Source organism: Acanthopagrus latus, chromosome 3 (genome assembly GCF_904848185.1).
Source record: "Acanthopagrus latus isolate v.2019 chromosome 3, fAcaLat1.1, whole genome shotgun sequence".
Classification (NCBI taxonomy): domain Eukaryota; kingdom Metazoa; phylum Chordata; class Actinopteri; order Spariformes; family Sparidae; genus Acanthopagrus; species Acanthopagrus latus.
Window position 1 is genome coordinate 17,148,882 of NC_051041.1, and position 26,431 is coordinate 17,175,312.

General features: G+C 45.1%; 1 protein-coding gene and 1 long non-coding RNA gene across 4 annotated transcripts in view; one reads left to right on the plus strand and one right to left on the minus strand.

Moving 5' to 3' along the window:
- The window catches only part of calcr (calcitonin receptor), a 56,696-nt gene extending 32,665 nt beyond the window's left edge, over positions 1 to 24,031 (minus strand). For all 3 annotated transcript variants that reach the window (XM_037094085.1, XM_037094084.1, XM_037094083.1), the window contains exon 1: positions 23,618 to 24,031. The gene's annotated coding sequence lies outside the window, so the exon portion shown is untranslated. The remainder of the gene's footprint in view (positions 1 to 23,617) is intronic.
- LOC119017409 lies at positions 11,633 to 13,374 on the plus strand. Its single transcript, XR_005074420.1, has 3 exons — positions 11,633 to 11,863; positions 11,982 to 12,606; positions 13,298 to 13,374. It is a non-coding gene; the product is annotated as an uncharacterized LOC119017409 (long non-coding RNA).
- Positions 24,032 to 26,431: the final 2,400 nt, after the last annotated feature.

Here is a 26,431-nt window from a genome sequence, read left to right on the forward strand (position 1 = left end):
TCTTTCTCCCCCTTTTCCAACCACGTTTTCAAGGCTTTCTCTCCGACTCTGCTGGCAGATCCAACAGATTAATCAACGACCACATCCTTTAAACATTAAACAGGTTCCCGTTATGGTGACACATCATATTTTCAACTAATCTGTCTGTGCTCCACAGAATGCACACACACACACACACACACACACACACACACACACACACACACACACACACACACACACACACACACACAGACACTATTCCCTGCTCTACCTTAAATGCGACCAAGCAATCAGACAAGACACAAAACTTCTAAAAACAGCATAACTGAAAATCAAAAAGCGTCCAGGCGAACGTCTTTCAGCAGGTCTGACAGTTTTACTTTACAGTAATATAACATGACATCTGAAAAGTTTAGAGCTAAGGTTGGAACGTTATTTTATCCCCATACAAAATCTCTTACATTCCAACAGTGATCAATAAATGAAGTGCTGCGACAAATAAAAGAAAAGAATCCAGTGACTGTGGCTGCTGCAGATCTGATCAGTTCATCCAGTCGTCCAAACATACCTGCCTGTCTGCGCCCACACTGTCCTTTACACGCTGCCCCGCACTCATCGTCTCAACGATCAGGATGTATTAACTATCTGAGAGCTAGCGGCTCATGAATGGCAGAAAAAGTAGGGCCATAATTTCCCAATATTAACATACTAACTTGAAAGCAATGAGTATAAACAATAACCACGTTTGCTGGAGTTTCTTGCTAACAGATTAGCACAAAGCACACAGGCCCTGAGCCAACAGAGCTGCTTAGCACAAAGCACACAACCGGAGATCGCTAACTGTCCCACTGGGTAGCCTTTTTAGATTGAGGTACATCTGTGACGGCTTGTGCTCACATGGTTGTAGCATGTCGGCATTAAACAGTTGTCTGTTTATGTTTCTATAGGTCAATAGGTCTAAGGTCTATAGGTGCTGAGCGTAGAGGACCAGCTGATGATACTTCGACTAGCAGTCGATGTAGTCCGGCAGTGTAGGTTCATTGTCTTGGAGGAATGTCTCTCAAATTCAGCTCACTTTTCCTGGTTTCCACAGTCTCACCAACTCCATCTTTAATCCCTTTGTTTGTTAATCTGTATTGGACATTTTTAATAAACACGGACCGAGAAAAAGAAAGACCCTTCCCAGTTTTCCCAAAAAGTCGAACTAACCTTATAATTCTTCTTTATCCTCCCCACTTTTTAGCATCCCTCCCTCCAAAATGTAAAATTACCTCATCAATTAACTACAAGTATGACACCACCTGCTGTGACTTTGAACCAATACATTTTCTATATCGTTAGTGATCAGTGTTGAATGACTTTGCAACATCACGGTTTGAGAACTACATTTCTACAGTTTCCTGACTGAGAGAGACGGCTGCACTTTGTGAACGTATGTGACGGCGCCTTCGAACCAGGACGGCTTTACTTGGCTGATATCACAGAGTGTGTAGCTCCTTATTCAGCACAGTTGCGGCCGGCCGTCTGCACGGCCTGTCAATAGATTTAGAAAATAATGAAATTGTTTTGCTGTGTCAAGTTCTGCAAGTCGAGTTTTTTTCTCCACATTTTTGCCAATTTAGGCGATTCATGGCTTGATTTGTGCATTTTTGTCTCTGCTTGATGCTGACTTGCTGCTGCGTTTCAGTCTGCACGCTGTCAGTCCTCTATATCAAGTGTTGACGTCAGAGGCGCTCAGTCAGTTGGTGAGCGATGCCTCAGCACTGCCACAATACAACCAAGTCCATGAAGCTCCCAGTCCATCACTCAGAGCTGCTGCCGGCTAATGCCTTTGGAAATTATTGAATATTCATGCAAATCTATGTAGATTCTCTTTGTTTCATTCTACGATTGATCACTTCTGAATGCACACATGGTGGCTCATTGGTCCAACCCCCCTCTGGCTGATTGCATACTTTGAGTCTTTTGTAAAACATGACAACAATGAGAAGGACTGCTGAGGCCTGATCTGGTCTGTAGCATCCCGAACAGCCCGAGCATGTGTTCATGGTTGACCAGTGGAAGACCAAACAGACTGTGACAGCAGGAACTCATCTACATGATGAGTAAACACATCGAGATGCGTCCAGATACACAAAGCATTCACAGTGTGGATTGATTGGACAGTTATCTCCTGCAGCACGATGTGATTCATGTTCAGGAGGTCAGTGCGCTTTATTACAGATGCAATCTTCCTCGTTACAAGTGAAACATCCTGAAGAAGAGACAGCACCAGGGCGAAGAAGACAACACCAACATGAGGAGGACTGATATATCTATACACAGAATATATGTACGTTTTCTGACATGTGATGTTTAAACGTGCAAATCGTCTTATCTCATTCAAAATATACTTTGCATGTCAAGGGGAATTATGGAAAATACTGTCAACATAAAAACAGTGGTGCACTCAGGATGCCTGTGGGCAGGGATCAAAAAACAAAGAGGGAACCAGCCGTGAAACGTTTACAGTGAACTGGAAGGAAACCTACCGCGAACCTTATCAAGTCCATCTGCCACAGAGGCAACTGAGCAGAGCCAGGTGTGTGGAGAGGCTTTTATTTAGTTTCAGGAGAGATTTACCAGAAATAAAAATGGATTCTGATAAAAATAAAGATGTTTTAAACAAATGCAGGAACACAACTTTCACTAACACTCTCTCCTTCACTCGAGCAGGGACAGGAAGTTAGGGACTTTAAAACTGTCAAAATAAAAGCTTTGGGGAGCATTTAAGCCAAACTTGGTAAGTTTGGAGGATGTAAGAGCAACTGAAGTGGAGATGTGTGTATATGAATAGGGTAAACATTTTAATTAACAGATATCTACATGAAACTTACATTCAGACCAAATGAATTATTATGTTTTATAATATATTAAACATGCACTCATTTTCATACACTTCAAGAGCAGAACTGGACTAAACTCCTCAACTTGTTTTCTTGTTGCCGAAAATCTCTAATTTGAACCGCGGCGTGTCCACCTGCAGTGTTCGCCCTTTAGCTGTTCTTTTCTCACAATTTCAGGTATCGATTTCACTCTAGTGAGAGCAGAGAATTCAGGCCAGAGGTCGGCGGTTCCTACATCCTTTATTAAAAGCTCTGCTGCTGGCCCTTAAAGAGACATTCGGAGCTGTAATTCACCCTAAAGCGTCTGTATTGCCTTCCGGCATTTGAGCTCACGCACCTTTAACAAATCCCGCTTGTTATTCACCCGTGAAGTGGCAGGAATACGGTGAGAGGCCCTGAAGCATGGAGCAACGTGTGCTCTTACCTTCCAGCTGCTGAAAACAAGCCTCCTGTAATCAGAGGTCTGTCGCTGGCTCGCTGTAAACAGCTGATTGATGCCTGATCTCGTACAGCATGACATCCCACACACTTCCTCTCTCAGACCAGAGAGAAATTAAAGGGGCAGACAGAGAAGAGACGGGGGGATTAAGAGGGGAAACGTGGACTCTGGTGGACATCATCTCGCAGACTTTATCCAGATACATCAGCTTAATCCAGTGCCCATGTCGCTGCTCTAAACTTCTGCCTCCCTTTCATTTTTCTTCTAACTGGCATGGACTCCTTTCAAGCACTACAAACATACATCATATGTAAATTGGTGTTATTCAGTGTTTGCCAGGCAGACTGATGGGAGCCATCATACTGTTTCCTCTCTCCACTTATGACTACATGGAACAGGTTGGTGCTCTCCAAGCCACTTTTCAGCTCCAGCAGCTAATAACTCATCTTTGGTTAACAGCCTTAGGTGTGCCCATGCGTCTTAGGATAACTGCTGTTTCACAACATCCCAACATAAACAGGGTTTTTCCATTTCGGTGACATCTCCAAATGAGCCTGTATTGGAAATTACAGTCTTTTTAGCAATCTGTCTGGAGCGTGTCTGGGAAAGCTGTGTTGTGCACTTTATTTTGCCTGTCATGAATAAAATACAGAGAGCGACTCTGGTTCTGGACTCGGTGTCAAAACAAATCATTTGCATCCGGAACACATTCAAGAGTCAGATTTAAAAAGGAGAAGACGAAGCAGCGACTCTGAAGCTGGCTGGAGAGTCGCTGCTTCATCATCGACACTCAGCATGAAATCAACTCATCTGAAAAAACAAAGTTACATTAAAGCCATGCAAACACAACAAAAACACACCGTGAACACATGACTGACATACTGAAGAGGAAGACCAGTAGTTTCTGGCAGTACTTCATGATGCGTGGAGTCGATAAGACCGACTTGTTCTAGCTTGTGGCCTTCTCATTGCAAAACATTGCAGCACGACGGCATTAAACTGGCACAGGTATGAGGGTGCAGTCACACATCTGCCAGCAAATGAAGGCAAATGACTATCACCTGCTGCTGAATGTGGGCGGTGAAGGATGCGAGACACACTCAGCTCGCTGGTTTGTCGTCTCTTACTTTGGCCTTCTTCCATTTAGTGCTGTGCAGGTTGTGAGAGTTTGATTTTTAAAGCTTTTTCACTGAAAACAGGTGATGAGCAGCTAAAAAAGAGTCGATAAGAGCAGCAACACAGCAAAATAACTGCCTGTAAAATAAAATAAAAATATAAACCCCCAATAAATCTGAGAGAATCTGCAGGAGCCGGGTCATATTTCTCTGTGGGTTCGTTACTCCTGGTGGCCCTTTTCACCGAGTCCACAAGCTGTCATGTGCTTCATTGCTGGTTCAAAGATATTGAAATGTAAATTGTGTTATAACAATAACTGAAGTCAGGAGGAAGAGCCATGCTCGATTGCCAAAAGTGAACTCCTCCCTGCATTCAATTACACGCTCCATATTCATCCTGGCAGGACTTGAACCCATTATGCGCTGCTCTCTGCAACCTTCTCCCACTCTCATTTCCCACTTTTCTATCTGTCATTCTCCGCAGGTCTCTCAAGGTTACAGTCACGGTGGTCTGTGAATTAATGTGCGGAGGGACCACCGGGACTCTGAGGCCAAAGAGCCGGAGAATTCCCCTTTCTGTCTCAGACCAATTTACAGCTGAACCACCGGCTGCCCCGTCCATCCCCCGTCTGACCAGCCTGAGTTCTCTGAAACTTAAATATCATAAATTAATGTTCCTTTCATCTTGAAAAACTGGATCCTACATGCATTCAGCTCTAAGAAATATCCCTGTCTGATCCACCACCTTCACACACTGATTAATAGCAGTTTCACATGATAATTGGTCGTCAGAGTTGCGGAGACACAGTTTCCAGATTTAGAGACTGAATCTAAAAGCGACACTTGTGCTGCTCGTCTCGTCGAGAACAACTCAGCCTTTTAAAGAAAGTTGAATAAAGCTTTCCCCGGGGTCTCCAAACGTCTAATTCTTATCAGGAGGCCTGTGCCACACACTGCAGGTGTGGGGTCGGAGAGAGTTGGATCAGCGCCGCAGGATCCAGTGTTTCTGGAGCTTGACCCAGGCTCGAGACTCAAACTCGATTATCGGTAATAAAATCTACACTTCTGTTTCTGCGAAAAATTTAATTTAATTCTCTTTAATTTAATGCTGCTGATGTCTTGTTGACATCATTACAACATCTGCACCTACAGCTCCTGGTCTCACTGAGCATGCCCGACACTCAGCCATCATTATAATGCAAAGACACCACGACTGTTTCTCCACCACTTCTCACCAATATGGAATTATTCCAGTTTGGTTCTTTATTCACCCGAAAAGCTTTGAAATGTTGTGATTCTGCTCTGGTTTCAACTGCAGCACAATCACCTGCTTTGATTTTTCCAGAAGCACAAACCTGACAATCAACACAACAGCGTCATTAGACAGTACAAGAATAATGAGATGTTAATCAGTGTCAGCCGTGCAGCCAGTCTGGCTAACAAAGGAAAAACACTGGTGTGATTGCAGCTTTCAATACCTTGGCTCATTTGCATAGAGGTGATTAATTCACGCTAATGTCACCACGTCCCAGAGGGCCGCTGCTGAGCCGCCGTTTGGTTAGAGAACCAGTTTCAGACCGATGTAACATCGGTGTAGCTGGAGCGGCACGGTGACGTGCAGGAGGAACGCTGCATGATGAAGCTGCAGTATGTAAGAATTCATACCCTCATCAAACGGGTCAGCACCAAAGGAACCGCTAACTGCTGCTATCTGTAGCTGCCATTAGCTAGTTAGTAAAGACAGCTCCAGAGCTAGCAGTCCGGACTGGGAGCTCTGGGATCTGGGAGGTACTGGTGTTTCCACCGCTGGCACAGGGACCAGGACTCACCTGGGATGGGCTGGGGCTGCTTAGCATGCTAACATCATGCTAACATCAGTACACATCTCTGGGCCACCCAACACACAGACGTCATGACATCATAACACACATCAGTTCTGCACATTGAAGATTGTCTGATGTTAAACTAAAATTCGTACGTATAACACTTCCCAGTTTGATTTTCACATCACTAGAAGACAGTCAGCGATCCTGCGTCTGCTTCGTTACCTCAGCGCTGCCGTAGGGGAACCGGACGTGGTCAGAATGAACAACACGTTCTTACGAGGGTCGACGACAGACCTGCATATTTAAAGCACATTAATAACCACTTCACGCTACACAGTTTATAATAATCATCTACAAGAGACTGTACCTGCGGTTCAGCCTGTCGCTACACATGACGGGATTTCCAATAAGTGCGGCGAGCACTCAGCTCTGCTGTCAGGTTTATTGAATATATCCAGCCGTCATATAATCCCCTGAAAAACATTTCCTCCTCCTGATACCAGTAAACAAAGGAGTCTGTTTACGCGCCCGCGCTTTGTTCTGTCAGGTGAGCAGCTCCCTCCCCGACGCTGACGTCTTCACGCTAAGTTTCTGTTTATTTCCTGAACCGACTAAGTGTCACTCCATTCTTCCAGCGTCTCGGAGGCCGTGTGGAGAGCTTCAGGTGCTTCCATACATCTGCCACTGAGCGGAGGGTATGTTCAGGGATCAAAGTCCTCTCGTCTGGCAACCTTTCTTTTCCCAAGCCTCTCCATTTCCTCTTGACTTTCCACTTAGAGTGCATCTCAGCTCGCCAACCAATGACGTTTGTTTTTGACTCATTTCCCAAAAGAGGAAAAGAGCAGAGGACAGATGGTGACTGCTGTGTGACCTCTGCCAGGTTTGATTCAGTGTCACAGGAAAACTCATTTCAACTCAGAAACATCTCAGATGAAATTCTCTCAAACATTCAAAGAAAAGTTTGACATTTTGGGAAATATGCATCATATATATCCAGTTTACAGCAGCAGTTAGATATGATGCTCTCAGCTACAGAAGCTTGACTGTTCAGCACAGGAAAATGTGTATTTAATACATTTCTAAACATTTCTTTAAATTGAATCAATTGCCAGAATAAAATGATGGTGTTGTATTTTTATACAAACCATCGATATGTTGAACTCAGATCTTTCCATAATCACAGGCTCGGTCCAGCCAGCTCCTCTGTTATATTAATGTTTGATGTTCATAGAAGTTAATAGTTTAGATGAGCAAGCTGAGATTGGCTGTGCGTTAACGATCAGAGCTGCCACTGATTGGTCGACAGAGTCAGCCCGACCCACTGTAGTAATGCCAGCGGATGGCTAGCAACCACGCTAACATTAACATCTGTTCAAACTGTTTTTCGGCACAGAAGAAGATGTTCAGGGTCTGATTTATCATTTTGGATTTATTCAACAAAGCCACCAGAGGACAGTCCAGATCGAGGCTGGATTTAGGACTGAGCTCAGTGCAGGAACAGAAAGCTGTGATGCTACTCGTGTTGCTGCTCGCTGTGGGGAGTAAGGATGCACGCGGCTAGACGAGACATACGCTGCCATCAGTGTGGTAGAGGACGAGGGATTCAAATTACTCGAGTCAGAATACGTTATAATGTTGAACGCAGGAAAACCACTTTGAGATGAAGAATGATGTGTTAAAAGCCAAGCTAGCCAGGACAGACAAGCTAATGTTAGCTTTGACAAGCGGCTGTTCAACAACTCTCACAAAAATTTTTTGCAGGCGCAGCAACAAAACGACATATAGAACTAAGTCTGTGTTCAACATGTCCGTGGTCAGCACACACGTAGTGCCAACATTAATTCTAGTGAACTGGACTGAGCCTGAATACTGACTACAAGTGAAAAGAGACAGAATAACTAAAGTCTTTACTCTGCTTCAGTCCGTCCAGCCTGCAGACGTTATAGGCCTGAGCTGTCTCTGCATTTGAGCCCTCTGGACGAGGCGGCTGAACAAGACCAAAGGTTAAGTCTTCTCTCCAAAGCGCCACATAGAAGGAATTATTACTAAGTGATAAAACAGATCAAAGCACAAAAAGCTGTATGGAAGAAGACAGATCAGCTGGTCTGATGCGGCTGCAGTGCAGCTTGTAGAAGCATTACCAGAGAAGAGGTGCAACAAATCAAAAATAAAAGATAAGCCCCACTGGATCAAAGATCACAATCAGACAGCAAATGGATCCCAGAGAGTGAGATCAGAGGCCCGAGGGCAGAGATCCAACCTGATCCCGCTCCTCAATCTCAGACATGAACAAGACGGATCAGAAAGCGTCAGACAGAGAGGGCTTACTGGGATGGAAAAGGATTGACAGCTATAGGAAAAAGTAAGAGCTCCGGGATGAACGCGGGGTGAATGGAGCATACGTTTTGACGATAAATCTGGTGGAAGGTGGGAGGATTTTAAAAAAAGAGCTCGATACAAATAGCTCAGTTACAGCCGACAAAGCAAAAACACAGGAGACACACGGCGCAGGCGATTCAGTCCAGGCCTATCAGTCCTGAATAATCCAGAGCGACAGCAGAGCACATACCTACATGACACACTGAAAAACCTCGTTTAATGGATACAAAGCACCAGCTTTCTCTCCGTGACCTTTTACAACCATGTTTCCATCATAGGAAAATCTTGTGCTGATATGAAAACACGTTTCCAGGAAACCCAGCAGGCGTTTCCCTAAACCAATACACAGTTCACCTCCAGACAACATGTGCCGCGGTAAATATCACCACTGCTGACATTCTGAGACTGCAGCGACAGAATCGTCCGTGTGAGGAGCCGGACACGCGAGAATGACCGCAGAGGAATTTACATTCAATCAGTCAATCAACATACAAAACCCGGAGAACAGCTGATGGCCATCAACATGCCCGCAGGCGCCTGCTTGCTGCTCCCGCAGCACGTTAGACTGTGGACAGCTTGTTTAAAGAGGCACTAACAAGTTCAAAGTCCGACTTTTAATATTTACAGTATTAATGATGTAATAACGCAAAGTGTTACTTAACAAGCTGCTCTCAGAGGAAAATGAGGCCCCCAGAACACTGTGGCAGGGTCCGCCACATATAAACAGGATGGAACTGAGTTTGTTTATTCAGTCGTGACAATAATCAGTCGATGAAGCTCTTTCGCTTCTGACTAAAATGTCTCTCCCAAAACTACAAAGTGCACCTTTCAGTAGCTGACTGCAGCTGGACGCTGGATTTCTTTGTGAAGGATCAGATTTTCCACCACAGTCCAAACGATGCGACCTTGTGCACATTCTGGAGCGGCTGGTCTCCGAGCCAGTCGGCTAACATGAACCAGTTCATCACGTTAAAGTCCTGATGCTCTCAGACAGACAGCAGCATGTCTGTTCTTTGCTGATGACACACAGCGTCACTGTGTTTGTCACTAAAACAAATGAAACACCGTGTCCAGTGTTTGTCCAGCTTCATGACAGTAGGACAACATGGTGCAGTCAGCTCTGTCTTCACGTTTCCATCGCAGCAGGATTATGAGCCTGACTTCTGATTTCACCGTCTGCAGCGTCTTCAGTGGGGATGAAAATAAAAGCTGATGTTGCATGAGGAGCTCTGGGGATGTGTGTGTGTGTGTGTGTGTGTGTGTGTGTGTGTGTGTGTGTGTGGGATGTTAGGCGTCCACGTCTCGCCTGCTCAAAATGCAGACGCATCTCTGGTTACAAGTGAAACACAGAACTGATTCTATTGTTCTACGTCCAGAACCCTCAGAACTTCTGAATAAAACTGAAATCCATCCCTCTGTAAAGCGCTTTGTTGAAACATGTTTTGTATGTGAGGTCAAGTTTGACTGGAGTTCATTCACTGTGCAGAGTCTTCAACTGACAAACCAACACTCTGTTCCTGCACTGTCACCTGGGTGAATGGTTCTGATCTCCTGCCAGCTCCCTAACCCTAACCCTCACATAAAGTCACAGCTGACTGCTGCTGCTAGCTTGTTAGCTCAGTTAGCCTGTGTGCCCGGGACGGTATCTTTGGTGTTTACAGTGCTAGAAAAGGAGCTTTGACTGTGAGGAGGAGAAGGTCTTCAGGCCTGCAGAGGGAAATGTGGTTCTCTGGCTGTTGGACCAGGAGGTCACGCTGGTCGTCCTGGTGCAGGTGTGACAAACCACCAAACACACAGTTCAGAGGCACCTTGTGATGATGTGATGTCGCCACTGTTCACGTAACTAGTCATGAAATATAGAAATATGTTTGTTTCTTTTTCTTATTCTTTGATACTCTTCATGTGTGCAGCGCGACACGTTTCTCCACAGCGACATTAAAGCGTATCATATTGCATCATGTCAGCTTTGACCTACAGCTCTGACTGCTTTTTATTCCTCATTTATGTAAATCCATCGTGCTCCCACTGATGCAGAGAAAACAACACTGTTACCAGCGAGCTGTAATGAGTCAGCTCGTCATATCCAACACAAAACTGGAGGCAGGAAAAATGAAAACATTTGGAACTGCATCAACTAAAAAAGTGTTGTCAAGGCAGAAATAAAGTCTTTTCATTTGACTTGATAAGAAGCAGAGAATAATTTATCTATTAATCGTTGCAATTCAGCCAATATATTGTTGTTTCATATAATAATTAAGTCTGTAGCCACACGTTGATTCCCAGAACCGTCACAGATGCAGACTGTTGATATCAGAGAACATCAGAATGAGGCTTTGAAGTCCTGTTAGGGAACATTAGGTGGTAAAGAGACACACACACACACACACACACACACACACACACACACACTCTCTCTCTCTATCTTCCTTCTGCAGGAGACCACAAGTTATTTTTAGCCAAAGAATAATAATCTGTTGAAGACCAGAGCAGATCTCTTAACTATTCTTCTTCTGCGAGCAGTCGGGGGCGGACAGAGCAGCGCTGCTCAGCTCAGTATAAATACCTCCAGTAATTGGAAACCATTTCAGGGGCATATTTCCAACTTTATGTATTTGTCAAATTGTCATCGTTAAGGGAGGGAAATGTCCAGAAACAATGCTATTCAGAAAAGGAAAAAAAAGTTCATCCTTGATTGGAGGCGGCAGATAATGACAAGCTTGAGTGCTGCTGCCTGAGCGGAATTGCCTGGAATGAAACCAAGCCCACGGTGATAAGGTTCCCAAATCATTAACAGACATGGGCAAGCCGGTTTTTATAGTCCCTGAATAATGGATCTAATTACATCATGGAGGATAGAAAGGATGCTGCTCTCCTACACAAGGACACACATTTCCTGGCTGAGAAACGTTCCGCTCCAGCAGCCGCAGCCTCGTGCTCGGCTCCCATCACACTTTGCCTCCACGGCACGGCACACTTTGCCACGTCACGTCAAGAGCAGCTTTTTAACATCAGGGTGATGTTTTCTTTTATTCCTCAGCCTTCAAGTGACACGCTGCACTCAAAAGCAAAATGACACTGTTCATTGGCTCTGTAACCCTAAACACAGCTGTACTGTAAAGCAGGGTCGGGTCCTCAGACCCTCTGACCGGTCTTGCCCTGGCACCCTCAGTAAAACCACATTACGCTGGTTTCTGCAGAGCTGGATTATTGACTGCACCTCAGAACAACAAAACTCTGGTAAAGTCTAATTTATGTGCAAATAGCTCCGACTCATCTCCTCCAGGGAAATGCTACACTGCCTGGAGATGTTTGGTCTAAACCCCAAAATGATTTGGAAATGTTTTAATGTATGAAGAGTGAAAGGTTCAACACAGCAGCAGGAGCAGCAGGGAGGCACGGTGAAGAGGAGTTTCAGAGGAGAGGAAACTAAAACAAAGTCTTTTCTATACCGGAGTCGTCGGGTGGAACAGAGGCAGATTCTTCTGTATCCGACGGCAGCAGGGTGGACAGACTGTGGCTGTGCAGACGATCACTGATGTCGCTGATGCTTGAGACGGGAGCAGAAAACCTTCTGAGAGGTTTGATCACTGGCTGTACAGCCTTCCTCTCCTCCAGACAGGATGCTTTCTATTGATCGTCTGTAAGAGCTGACAGGAATTTGGCCCTGGAGACGTTTCTGTGCTTGTTTGCTTCTTAAGGCTGTGATGTGCAGTGTGCCATCTGGTGTTGAGGTTGCAACCAACTAAATACCCCTCCCTCACTGTTCCCTTTTAAATTTGCAACTCTGCTCTCTGTTCAACTCTCTGTTTCACATTGTGACAATGCTGTACCTATGTTCTGGTGAGGTTTAGGCCCATAATCATTTGTCCCAAAATATCTTGTGATTTTATGTTTATAACTATTGAAGCGGTCTCAGACTGGGTCAGTGTCTCGGCAGCTGTCGGTCCTTCAGCTCCGATCACCTCAGAAATGTCCATATGGTTCGTAGTCTATGACTCACAAAAATGAGACTCTATCTGTGGTCTGCAGAAACATTAGCTGTCTATATTACATCCAGGACACTGGGCTGACAGTAGTTTGTCCGCTCTGGGCTACTGTAGACACCTGTGAGGCCCGACTCATCGTAGCGCAGTGAAAACGTGTTCGTTCTTAGTTCAGGTGAACTAACCTTTGGAGAAAAGTAAGAGGAGTACAACCAGGCATGTTAGTTTAGACTGAAGCTGAGCTAACTGTCTCCTGACTCTACAGCTTCACACCTGCATGAGAGCATGAAGGTGTGCTGTGCAAAATGTCAAAGTATTCACTTACTTTAAAGCTTCATATTATTATCTGTACATAAACCTGATCCTTATGTTCCACTTACCCCAGCATTTTATTTTATATCATAACTACTTAAGCATTTCATTGTATATAATACTGTATTTGATCTATATATTCAAATTTCTGAGAAAAGAATATTTGCAAATACTAAACTAATGATTGCATGAATTCTTCTGATTTCTGGTGGAGAGTTGACGTGGTGTGTGTGTGTGTGTGTGTGTGTGTGTGTGTGTGTGTGTGTGTGTGTGAGTGTGTGAGTGTGTGTGTGTGTGTGTGTGTGTGTGTGTGTGTGTGTGTGTGTGTGTGTGTGTGTGTGTGTGTGTGTGTGTGTGCGCGTGTGTGTTCATCCAGGCTGAACCTCCACGATCAGATATATTAATCATGTTGCTGTGGCGACAGACTGCTCAGAATCAGCCAAAGTCTTGAAGATGCTTTGTGTTCAGAGCGATGGATGTTTGGACTGTTCAGAACCAGCAGCATCGACGCTCCATCAGAACTCACTGTCATGCAGTGAAGGTTAGCGTTAGAGCGGAATGACTGTCTTTTAACGTCTGCTCTAAAAATAAATCCAAATGAGATAATCACTCTTTATTTCGGGCGCAGCTTCAATATTCTGTCTTTGAATTTTCAACTCAGGTCATTAATATGACAAAGAAAATGGAGCGTCTGTTTAAAAGCTTCACTTCTTTCACTGCATGTCTCGATCCGCCTGTGCATCGTTTTGGTCGATGAGTTCAAAGTGGTTTGTCACAGTGAGTCGACATCATGCAGGTGTCCTCTCACACATGTGGGTTGGCTCGAGAGGAAACGTGTGTCGCTGGCTTGGTTCCAGTCCAACACTGTCACATATTCAAAGGTGAGGCGAGTCTCCCATTTCCTCTCTGTCTGTTACTATCACCATTATCTGTGCCACGCTCATGGCAACCATTTACAGACCAGCAAGAGTCCGGCCAGCAGAGGACACGGCAAATTGCCCCACTATTAACTAATCATGGGATGGACGTGTTGCTCTGTTTCAGCCTCGTAATGATCCATCAGCACCATCAAAGTCAAGTTCCAGCATGAAGACGTGTTTGTCTCACCTCCACAGACGTGTGAGCAGCAGTGATTAACTCACTGAGGACACGTCACTTCTTTAAATCCTTTTGTTTTAAATCAACATGTTTAAATACTTAGTTTGACTCATCTGACAGATAACCATCATCCTGCTGTTGAGCTTTCCAGGGTTTTTCTCACTCATTTCACACACTGTTGTTAATCACATATCTCAGGACTTTACTACTTTACTAGCTGAGGGAAATGATTTGTAAAATTCATTTATAAACTTTTTCCTTTATACCGCAGAAAGTCTCTCACTTTACACAGCGTCTACCATCCGTTTACCCTTTAATTCGTTTATGGAAATATGTATATCAAATAACTATTTCTCAGTTTGTGTGACTTCCTTATTAACTATTGTGAAAATTACCTGTATGAGTTTGACTTCCTTTCAAATACCACACTGCACCTTAAATACAAATATCTGCAAAAGTATTGACGAGCACCTGCAGAGTCAAACTCTAACAAACATAAACAATAACAATTCTAACTATCATTAATATTATTATAACTTATTTTTACTATTAGAATAATTTGTTATTCATTTATAATTAATAAGCAATTCCTTTAATTGTTTTTGAAAGTTGTTGATGTTCATTTAAACTGCAATTTAACTGAACTGCTTTAAATAACTAAACTTGATGAATTGTGTTGGATCAGAGATCTCAGTCGGCTGTGATTCAAACTATTGGACTGTTTCTGACATTAAAGCAATTATTCTATTGTCATGTGAGATTTAATATGTTCCATGAACTAAAAGCAGACATGTATAAATCTTTATTAATCTCTACCAGCAGGCTCTTAACACAGGCAAATAAAATCTCATGAAAAATATCTTAATAATGTCAAATCCATAAACCGCAATCATGGAGAAAACATCAGAAACACACACGAGTGAACACACACACCATCCAGAAATTATAAAAATAATATGTAGTTTATTTTGTTGTCCCAAGAAATCATAAAGATATTTATGTTATTTCTTTCTGTCCTAAATTCAATACGATTTTTTCCTTTTCAATTAATTTTGTATTGTGAGAATTGTATTGTTGCTCCAGTCACTCTCTTGTTCTACAAAGACACTTTCAACTGTTGCTTCGAAATAAAAATTCAAACCAGAATTTGCATAATCGTGAAAACATCCCTCTGGAGATTCAGCAGCCGGCTCGGAGCGTCGGCCCGGCTGAGCCGAGGCCGGCGCCGTCATCCAGCTGACTTACTGTGCACCACCTCCCATCCCCCTCTTCTCCATCTGCAGATCATAATTCACATCTTAAAGATAACCTTGCTTTTTCAATTTCAGAGAAATAAGAAAAATAAATAATGCGCACATTCTTCTACAGTATGCTCTCAATTACCGCTGCGAGGGAGGACTGTCTCTCCCGAGGCCTCCCCCTCCAAACCTTTGCTCCTCTTTCCACAGTAAGTATGTTTTTCAAAAGAATTTTAATCTTCTATCAGTCACTGCGCCGATCTGGAGGGAAAAAAAATGAGAGAAATGAAGGCAGTCGGCATCGACTTGTCCACAAACATGCAGGAACAGAAGCCACACGGGCTTTTTTTTCTTTTAAAACTCGTAAAAAGTTTTAAATATTCCTTACAGGCTGAATGAAACTGAATCAGTGTGTGGGATGATTTTAACTGAGCAGAGCAGGATAATAGTAATAGTTTACAAATCAGTAAATCACTGAATGTGCTGAAGATCACAACAAACTATTTTCTCAGAGATCTGCTTTCAGCGCGGGTCCCATCAGGATCCGCCTTTTGTCCTGCATCGCTACTCCCACATGCATCGATGTGCAATTGGAGAGGAAGCCCACTGCAGCTGAGGGCTATGGGAAAGCAATTAAAGAAGTATTTTGTTGCTGGACTTGAGCCGAAAGGCTTTAACTACGATTCCCCTCTGGGCACAGTGTTCCTCGTACGCTCCGCTGGGTCAGACAGTGGACTGGATCTGGGTGCTACACGCTGTAAACAGACAGAAACGGAGACGGGCGGAGTGAGAGAGACGCTGCTGTTATCGCCACGCTGCACAGTCGCCAGCAGGATAAATAAATTAGTAGCACAAGAGCTCTTACAGTCCTTTAATATCGTGAGTCCAAACGAGACAAAATGAAAGCGGTGGAAATAAAGGGAGTAATGCGAGAGAGCGAGGGAGAGAAAATGAGCAAACATTCAATTAACATTGGGAGCGATTAGAAACAAACAGAGACAACAGGAGGAGAAGCCAGCGGCCGAGGAGAAAGAGAGTAAAGCAGCAAGTGACGAGGAGAGCTTTCCAGGCAGAGAGAGAGTAATGCTGTAAATCACTCTCTCTCTGCATAACAAGCCCCTAAAGTCTCATCCTGAAGCCCCCCAAAGCCCTCTCAGACGGCCACAAAGAGTCGGCCCGGACCTGCCTGCTGCTCCGACTGCTGGCTGTCACTGCAGCGGGAAATGAAGGGTTCTTTAAGGTAAACAGAAAGAGAGTTATTCTATTAGTTCCCTCTGGAGTTTGTCTCATCTGTAACGTTTTCTTGTAACTGGAAGAATCCAGTATTAGATCAAGCAGACGGAGAGGACTCCGCCGTGTAATAAGAACTGAGATCATACCGAGGCAGCGTTTGAAGTTTGGCAGACATTATGCAGACGCTCATGTGCTGACAAATAAATATCTGTGCGTCTTCTACAGCATCAAGGTAGCATCCAGCTTCAAAATGATGCCTCCAAAACTGGCTAACACAAACAACTGAATGTGTGTGTGAGTGCAGGAAATCATTGGCCAAGTCAGCGTAGCAGCTTTCCCTGGGTGCTACCAATCAATCACAGCAACCTTAATTGGGGGCGATTACACCCGGAATTACAGCCAACGCTGTGAGTCATACAGCGGCTGGGAGCGCGAGCCAAAACCAGGATGAAAAAGAGCCGAACGGCAACGGAAATCAATGAGCGGTCTGGTCGGCGAGGGATATTGTAATAAGTCAGAATTAACAGAATGTCTCACGGAGCCGGCCCTCCGAGGGAAAAAGCGCGCTGCGTTAATTACTGCCGACCCACCGGGCTCAGCTTCCAAACCCCCTGAGAGCCAGACCTGGCTGAACACTGGGGGTCTCCAGAGGGGCGCGAGCTGTCCTTCATGCTGCTGCTGGATAGTTATTACAGCGTCAAAGACATTTCTCAATGATCTGCGGTTCAGCTGTGTGTTATATATCGTATTTGGTCTGAAACACATCTGACCTGTAGCCTTCATGCAACACATATTACCTTCAATAAACTCTTTCTCCTTATTTAACAAATCTGAATTAATTTATTTTACAGGAATTGTTCTCCATTGTTTGAGTTAGATGAGAAGATCGAACAGGACAGGAAACCAGGGAAACCAGCTTCATGTGTCAAAGTCAGCCTACCAGCACCTCCGAAACTAACTAATTAAACATCATATCTCACTTATTCAACATGTTAATTCAGCTTTTCTACAGCAGGCTATTCCCCGGCTGGGGGCGGTAGCTTCCTGGAGTCTGTGCTGATGGTTTGAACGCTGTTGCGAGCCAGGACGCAGCTTCAGAGGGACCATGGTAACTAGTCAGGCAGCATGTTGGTGCTGTAGTCAGCACTGTCGCCTCTCAGGGTTTGATTCACGGAGGCTTTTTGTGGAGTTTGCATGTTCTCCTATTGTCTGTTTGAGTTCCTTCTGGGTACTCTGGCTCCCCCCCCGCCCCCGTCCGCAGACATGCAGCTCAGGTTAATTGGTCAGAATTGGCGTGAATGCGCCCTGTGATGAATTGGCGACGGCTCCAGGAGGAACCCGGCGCTCACCCAGCGTCAGCTGGGATCCACTCCAGCCCCCTGTGAGCCTGCACAGGATAAGAAGTTACAGATAATGGATGGGACTAGTTCGCTGTTTGTCCTGCTTCCAGTCTTTATGCTAAGTTGAGCTAAAAATGTTGTTCCAGCTAAACAGGCTATTTAGTGAACACATGTGAAAGAGGCATCAGTCTAAATCCTCCACATGATTCCAACAAACAGTCTAGATGGATGAAGAGCACGGCAAAAAATATGTTCTTTTGAATTTTGAGTGGACTGTCCCTTTAAGTTTTTTGCATAGCGCAAAGCACAAGTGGTCATGAATCAGGAGATCCGTATCTGTGCCACTGTCTTGACAGATTTCAGACACGTACGCAGACAGATGCATCAGCGCCATGTGAGAGTGCCAAATCCCGAGAAGAGATGCCAAAAATATTCCAGTGCGTCACTCTAAATGTCAGAGTGAAACAAAAAGGACGAGCATATCTGAGGTGATAATCTGGACACCTGGCAGGTGAACAGCAGGGGAGAGTGCAGGTGACAGACAGAGGGGCGTGGCTTATTTTAATGTGATTAAGGACAATATGAGGGTGGAGTCCTCTTTTCTCTGACATGTCATGCTGAGAAAGGAAAATGTGTTTTAACTATCAACCAGGATGGTCTGAAGAGCAGCCATCACTCACGTGTGTGTGTGTGTGTGTGTGTGCATGTGTGTGTGTGCGTGTGTGTGTGTGTGTGTGTGTGTGTGTGTGTGTGTGTGTGTGTGTCAGTCAGCCTGACTTCTATCCACCCTGTGACTGCAGGTCTCCCCAGGCGACAGGAGGCTATCAGAAGTTGACACCTTGGCATGGAAAACCCCCGGGAAGTGTTTTCCAACCAAACACAGGATGGAGAGGTGAAAAAGATTTAGAGCAGAGGTGGGATGATGGAGGGAAGAGAGAGATGAGATGACACAAGACAGCGCAGACTGAGAATGCAATTAAGTGTGAAGGACGAGGAGTGAACGGACAGAACAGCAACAGAACGAAGACACGAAGAGAAGAGAAGACAGACGAGTGACCGAGAAAATGAAATGAAGTGTGAGAAGACGGGCCGGTGTGTCAGTCTGGCCTCTGAGAAACCAAGAGAGAACAATGAAATGAGACAGGAGGAGCGTGAAGGAAGAACACTCTGAAGATGAAATGAGAGCAGCACACACAAAAAGAAAGGCTCGCGGACAGAGAACAAAGATGAGTAAACTAGATATTGTGATGGATGAAAAGGGAGAATAAAAGCAAAGAGGAAGAACTGCTGCGAATGGACGGCAAATACCAGCCAGATAAAGAGAAAAAGAAATTAGACTTGTGTCATTTCTTGGTGCGCAGACAGCAGAAAAACAGAAGCGTGCGGACATTAGCATGCTAATAGGATCTTTTATACAGATATGTTTGTTCCATTCAGTGACAGTCGCCTTCCAAAGCCTCTATCAGAAGAACGCTCGCCTCATAAATATGCAGCACATTCAGTCCCGACTAACCACACCCTCCCACTGAAATGACTAGTTTCATCCTCACCACCACATGATCCAAATGTTCACAGCTAGTCAGTTACTGTTAACCAGGCAGCTGAAGAGAGGAAACCCAGCAGGAAGGAGGAAATGTGAAGTAAAGAGGCAAAGACAGAACAGGTGAACTAAACAGAGACAGGTGAGGAGGGCGGAGCTTCAACAGTGTTAATATATTAATATGTTTTACTGATGCAGCAGAGCCACCATCACATGAGGTGATGATATGATGTTGGATGTTTAGTCTTTTTCTATTCATAATGTTGGCAAATACGTATTTTCATCCAAAACTAGCACACAGTCTATAACGAGCCTGCATCACAACGCTACCATGAATTATTCACTCAATCAGCTGACGTGTTTTTAGTGTTTGAATATGTGATGTGGAGCACTCGCTGCAAAATGTCGGCCTACTGTTGGATTTTCTCAGGCAGATGAAGTACGATGCGACTGTTACGAGGCACCAGGACACATGAAGTGACATCAGGAGCTCCAGACATCCACTCAACTGTCCCACCTACATCTTCAGTGCCTCCTCCACCCTCCAGTTCACTGAACCTGCACTTCCATCAGGCGGTGCAGCTAGCCATCATTCTCATTATCGACTGATCTGCAGGTTATTTTCACGGTTTAACTTTTAATCATTTAGTGTAAGAAATAATCATCACCGATTCCAAAGTTGCTCCTTTGGTCGAACCACTACACAATCCAAACACTCATTATTTACTGTAATAAATGACACAGGAAATCAACAAATCACTGACATTTAAGAAGCCGGAGCCAGAGGACGTCTGACGTTTCTGCTTGACAGGCGGCTGAGAGGCTTTGTGTGCAGAGCGAGTGTGTTTGCCGTCAGCGTTGAGCGTTCAGCAGAGTGATCACTGACTGTTGTTCTGAAGCAGTGTCAGCCGGAACAGAGGCTTCCTCTTGGCTTGGTGAGAATTTAGAAACCAGGATTTGCATTAAAAGCCCAACTGAACAGCTGTAAGGAGGTTTTAATATGTCTCTCACAGTCACTGTTTCCCTGTTTGTTTTCATCCTCTAACAGAAATTCCTCTTTTTGTTTTTGATTTTGAGGTAAACTCGTGAAATGACCAAAGGAAATAATAAAAAGACGATGTGGAACTGCGTGTTCCTTTGGCCCTGCTAACAAACCCTCATGATTTCAGACAGGGAACATTGGATCGATCAGGGAAGTGAGGGAGCACGTTCGGCCATTAGTGCTGCAGCTGCAGCGTCTTCAGGAGCGGCTGCTGCAAATTGAGGTATTAGAGGAGGAGAAGACGTCACAGGCCGCAGGAAACAGTGACATTTGTATGAAAATGTTAAACCATCAGAAAAAATCTGTCTGTATCTCTGTCACACACACACACACACACACACACACACACACACACCTAATGCTGTGTGGAGCTCTGTTTACTGAGCCGTCAGCCATCCTCTCGGGTCTAGCACCACCTATTGATGCTGCTGCTCACTTTGTGCGGCGCTGTACATGCAGCACTGCTCGCAGCAGATGTGCCGTAAAATACTCTGTTCTGGGCTCCGATGAAGACATTTTGTTTCATTAATGTCGGAGTCACAAATCACAAGCAGATGTTGAAACCTTCTCACACTCGGAACCTGCTCATCCAGCCACCTGCACTTGGTAAACAGCTTTAACGTGGCAGAGATAACTGCAGCAGATGACTGTGAAATTGAATTTTACAAGAGCAGATGCCCTCGTCTTCACTGAGAGTCACAATCAGGAGCCTGAATAAAGTTCACTCACACAGAGAACTGAGGGCTGATACAGACCGGCGGGGAGAGCGGCTGCACATATTGCAATACTTAACTTTAATCACATGCAAACCAGTCCAGCTCCAGTAATAGTGTCAGCAACTTCACTGTCTCTCCCTGCTACTCTCTGAATGTCTTTATCATGTGCGTCTTTTGTGACCTGTGTGTGATCGACCTCTGGCTCTGACACACAGCCCTCTTTATTCTGTAATGGATAAGGTTAATCCGCAGCCTCGGCTCTGTCTGCGCCTGATGCATGGCTTGCTTACAAAGGAACATCCTAATGTGTGACATTTCAGCACCAGTCCAAATTATGCATTTTCTCAGGACATTTGGCCCGGCTCCTGTTTCAAGGTTTGTGAGACTGCCAACGTAAGTAGTCAAATGTGTTGGAGGCAGAACTGCCACACATCGTTCCAGAGGTGTGAGACGACGTGAGACGGCGTGAGACGACGTGGGGGGGTCAAAGAACCAGAATCACGTAGAATCGCCTCTGGTTTGTTCTGCCGTGGGAGCGTCGTGCAGCAGGATAAGTATCACTGTTCGCTCCGAGGAGCAGACTGAGCATCGTCTTGCTCCTGAACGCTGCGATTACGACGCCCTGACAGAGAGCCGGACTCACACTGTGGGGCTCTGCATGTACCTATGAATAAAACATGCAGCATTAGCTTGATTAATATTGAGGAATAACAACAGGCAGTGGATCATCTGCTGACCTTCCCTGAGTGATGGGTCTCAATTACATGTCTGTGTGTGTGTGTGTGTGTGTGTGTGTGTGTGTGTGTGTGTGTGTGACACAGGCAGCAGACAGAAGTCGTGTGTATTTGCATTCATGCAGAGTCTGAATGTTTTCCCAACACTGGTTTTGAGAGTATTATTGTCAAAACACCGTCGAGGGCAAAGCAGCTCCGTCTCCCACATTCATCAGCTCCGCTGGACGCTCTCACACAGCGGACAGAGTCAGTGAACGCCCCGCTGCACGGCCTCCTGCCTGCTTGTCATGCAGACTCCTGTCCCTTCAAACATGGAGAAAATGTGCTGCCTGCTCGCACTCCTCTGACCAGCCGGAGCGACAGACGGCGATGTGGGGTGATGAATGACGAACTTGTCTGTGAGACTCAGCCAGACAGCCTGGCCCGGCCCGGCCCGGCCCGGCCCAGCCCGGCTCACTGCAGGGCTCAGCACATCTCAGCCTGCCTGTCTGCACACGTCTCCTCGCTGCCATCTCTCTCATTCCATCTCTGACAGCCCGACTGAGTCTGTTTCTGAAGCTATTCTTATCCCCCGTCTGCGGCACACTATATGTACATCAGTGATGTGAGTGTGCGGGAAGCTCTCGAAGCCACTTCACTCACCGCTGCCTCTAATCAAACCCGAGCTGACACCAGCCGTTACTCCAAACACGGTTACGTAAACACAAAGGAATCCCCAAAAGAAGAATCCAAATTTAGCTGCAGACATCTTCAGCTCAGGCTCTTCACTTTGGGCTCTGAACTGACTGAACCGAAGCAGGCAGCGCTTTCACCGATGATTTTGGCATATTTTGTTTCCGGGCTTGTGGCCGTTCGGTCCATGAAGGAATGCTTCTTTTCCCTTTCCCTGAATTTTTGTTAATATAATAAATATGAGAGTGGCTTAAAGGAGTGTCAAAAATTCTCACGCAGAGCCGAGAGGACAGAGCAGAGACGTCCGGGCTGGATCTGTCTCGCCGATATATACACAAAGTCGACAGTTCTCTCTGAGGGCGAAGCGAACGGCAGCTTGAGTCTCACCTCCTGAGCCGAGTGTGCTGCGAGCGTGGCACCATGATTAAACCTGCCAGAGCAGACGGGTTGACCTTTAATCTGTGTGCTGCTGCTGCACCGTCATCTGGGTGTCTGTCACAAAATGATACGCTGCCTCTTTGTGTGTGTGTGTGTGTTTGTAACACACTCCTTCACGTCTCCTCAGCTGCAGAGAGGACGCAGCATGCAGTCGAGCCTTCGAGCTACATTTCATCCACTCTCCCTCCTGAACGGCCCTGTGTGCATGTGCACTGACTCACAGAGAGGAATCTAATCTGCACAGTCGTCCTCTGAGCTTCTGAGCAGCAAACAGTTATACACACACACAACACCCGGCGGATAATTGCATCTCCTGGAAATCCTCCAGGAAAAAGCCTGATCAGTGCCTGAAGCTCTCTGTGTGGATCAGCCTGCACACATTACAAAGGACCCTGATGAGGAGTCCAACATCACACCAGCATGAGTCACATTCTGCTTCGCCCTCCTCTCCACCTTTCTGGTTAAACCCCTGCGGAGAGAAGCTGCTGCTCAGATCCACACAGTGATCATCAGCCCACAGCACCAACAGCAGAACCAACATCCACATTCACGGTGCGTCAGAGAGCACCAGAACTGAGCCTCGGACCGACAGCCCGGCCCATCACGGTGACTGGACCCAGTTAAAAGAGGAAACCTTGAACTCACCTCACTGGAGCAGGTCAGATGAGAGACACAGATGCTGAGGAGGTTCTGAAGAGGTTCTGAGGAGGTTCTGAGGAGGTTCGGGCAGCTCGCTGGTCCGTCCTCTCCTCGGAGACTGAATCTGAAGCTCCGGCGCTTTTATTTAACACCGCGACAATAAAAAGAAACTTTACTCTTTTTTTTTTCCTTCTTTCTTTCTTTTTTTATTTTTCCTCCACGGTGATAAACTCCGCAGTAAAAACCAGTCAGGTGCCGCTGAGCCCAGGTGTGCGCCGCTTTATGAGCCGGGTTAACGGCGGTCGGTGCCGGTGCCGGTGGAGCAGCGCTGGGCGGGCAGGGCGCCGGTCTGCAGCCGAACTGAGCCTGACAGCTGACTGGCCGGTGGTCCGCGAGCGTCTACCAGCTCCCGTTTACGCGGCAGAGCGCGTGGTGGTGGAGCTCCTCCTCACCTACCTCAGAGTGTGTGTGTGTGTGTGTGTGTGTGTGTGTGTGTGTGTGTGTGTGTGTGTGTGTGTGATGACGGTGGTGTGACACAGCTCGGTGTGTGTGTGTGTGTGTGTGTGTGTGTGTGTGTGTGTGTGTGTGTGTGTGTGTGTGGAGCTTCATCAATGATTTATAATAATTCTGGTTAATAAATGTTTGATTCAACATGAGTTATTTTACTGTTAACAAACAATAAACTGTTTATTAATCTGCTGTTTATTGTAAAGATACATTCACATGAATTAACACGTTGATTAATAATTTGTTTGTCAAAAATTTGACAAATGTTTATTTATTTTATAAATTCACTTTAAATGATGAAAGTTATTAACGGTGGTTATTATAAACTTGAAGAGATTCACATTCACTGAATATCAGAAACATCAGATGCAACTTTTCAATAAACTCAATAAAATGTTTAAAAAATAATGTATAATGTTTTAGCACTATTAGCTAAAGTTTAATTAACAATATATTAATTGTTTATGGTCGGAGACATATTTCTGTTTTTGTTTCCTTCAGTGGTTTTTATGAGTTCTGGTGTGAAGGTCCAGTCTTCTGTCTCCATCAGAACACACTGCAGAAGAGCCTGAACACCTCGTCTGTAGCCCCGCCTTTATTCACGTGACTCCGTGATGTCACTACGTCACCATGTCATATTTGTATAATTTATGCCCATGTTTACTCCTGAAGTGAAGCTACCTGGAAGATGAAACACATCAGAGTCCACTGAAGACACAGGAGCAGCTGCTCAGGTGTGCGAGCTGACCAATAGGAGCAGACTGGGTACTGGGGGGCGGTCTTAAAGGGACAGGAGCTAAATCAGAGTGTTTCAGATGGAAGGCGAACATGGAGCTGCAGTATTGAACAGTTTGAGACAACTGACGTGTTGTTTTAGCATTAAAGCATGAAAACTTATTCTAGTAGAATCCAAAAATAAAATTATGACTCAAAAATTGAGCATAATTTGTCTCCTTTAAGTATCAAAAGTAACAATAACAATAAGAAAATAATACAGATGCATGTGTGGACTGTGGACTGCGAGTCAACTGATTGTAGATTATTTTATGCTGATTCAATAATCTGATTTGATCATATGTTGTCTTGGATGCAGACTGTAATCTGCAAAGTAAATCATAACTAAAGTTATTATATCAATGTAATAGAGTAAAAATACAATATTAGCCTCTGAAGTGTAGCATAGTGGAAGTATAACAGCTGAAATATATTTCATCTTAAGACTTTAAGTTTAGGACAGGAGACGGTTCCACGTCACTGCAGAGTCTGGTCTCTACATCACATGTATGAATGGTTGGTTATGATGGAAACTCAGGAAAAAGTATTCTTAAATGTGTTGACTGCTTTGATTAGTTGATTACTCGTCTTGTTTCCTCTGCATATTCTCTCCTCATCGTCTCCACTGTGCGGATATCATTTTTCCACTGTTTATGATAACTCATATCAGCATGGGCCCGAAAGCCCACGCTCTTTATTCATTCACCACGCTGCAGACCAGGTTGATTACCTGCTGACGACTGACAAGTCGTGGGCAGATCCAATTATCATCCCAACTGTTTGTCCTGCAGTTTGAGACGGTCTGTCACTTCTGTTTTGAAGTAGTGAGATTATTATCTGTTTTTAAAGGCGTGTCAGTTGATGCATCAAATGAAACGAGAGCATGAAGCAGATGATTTCACTGTTAGACGCCTGGTCAGCTTCCTGCCTGTTGGTCAGACGTGTCATTCAGTCAGCTGCTGCTGGTGTTGAACATAAAACCCTCTGCGGTGCAACTCCTGCAGGAGTCCTTCAGAAACAGGAAGTGTTCCTCACTGTCGTCTTTTTCTTCCACAGATTTCACTTTACACTTAATTACAACGCAATCAGCTGATGATAACTCACAACTTTAACACTCAGCCTCCTCTTACCTCCCACACCCTGACAGACACGTGGGCGGCGGACATGTGGCTGCATATTTATAACACATTATAGCAGTGAAAGATATGATGAGGCTGTCACATCTAAAGCCAGGAGATCTGCAAACAAACAGCGCTGCCTTCAAACGGGTGCTAAACGCGGAGCATCCACGCAGGAGGACGACGATCCCTCCGGAAAATGTTCGTCATCTTCCAAAGCTGTCGGCAACAGTTGACATGCAGCACATCTGCACACATACATTGATTAGATTAAACCTACATTAGGCTACATAACTGCATTCATGTGGACGCTAATATTACACTAACAACTGAAACAATAGACCAATCAGAAATAGAAATAGCTGACAAATGTCAAAAACTGGCAGCTGATAGAAATGTGACCCGATGAATCCGGTCCTGA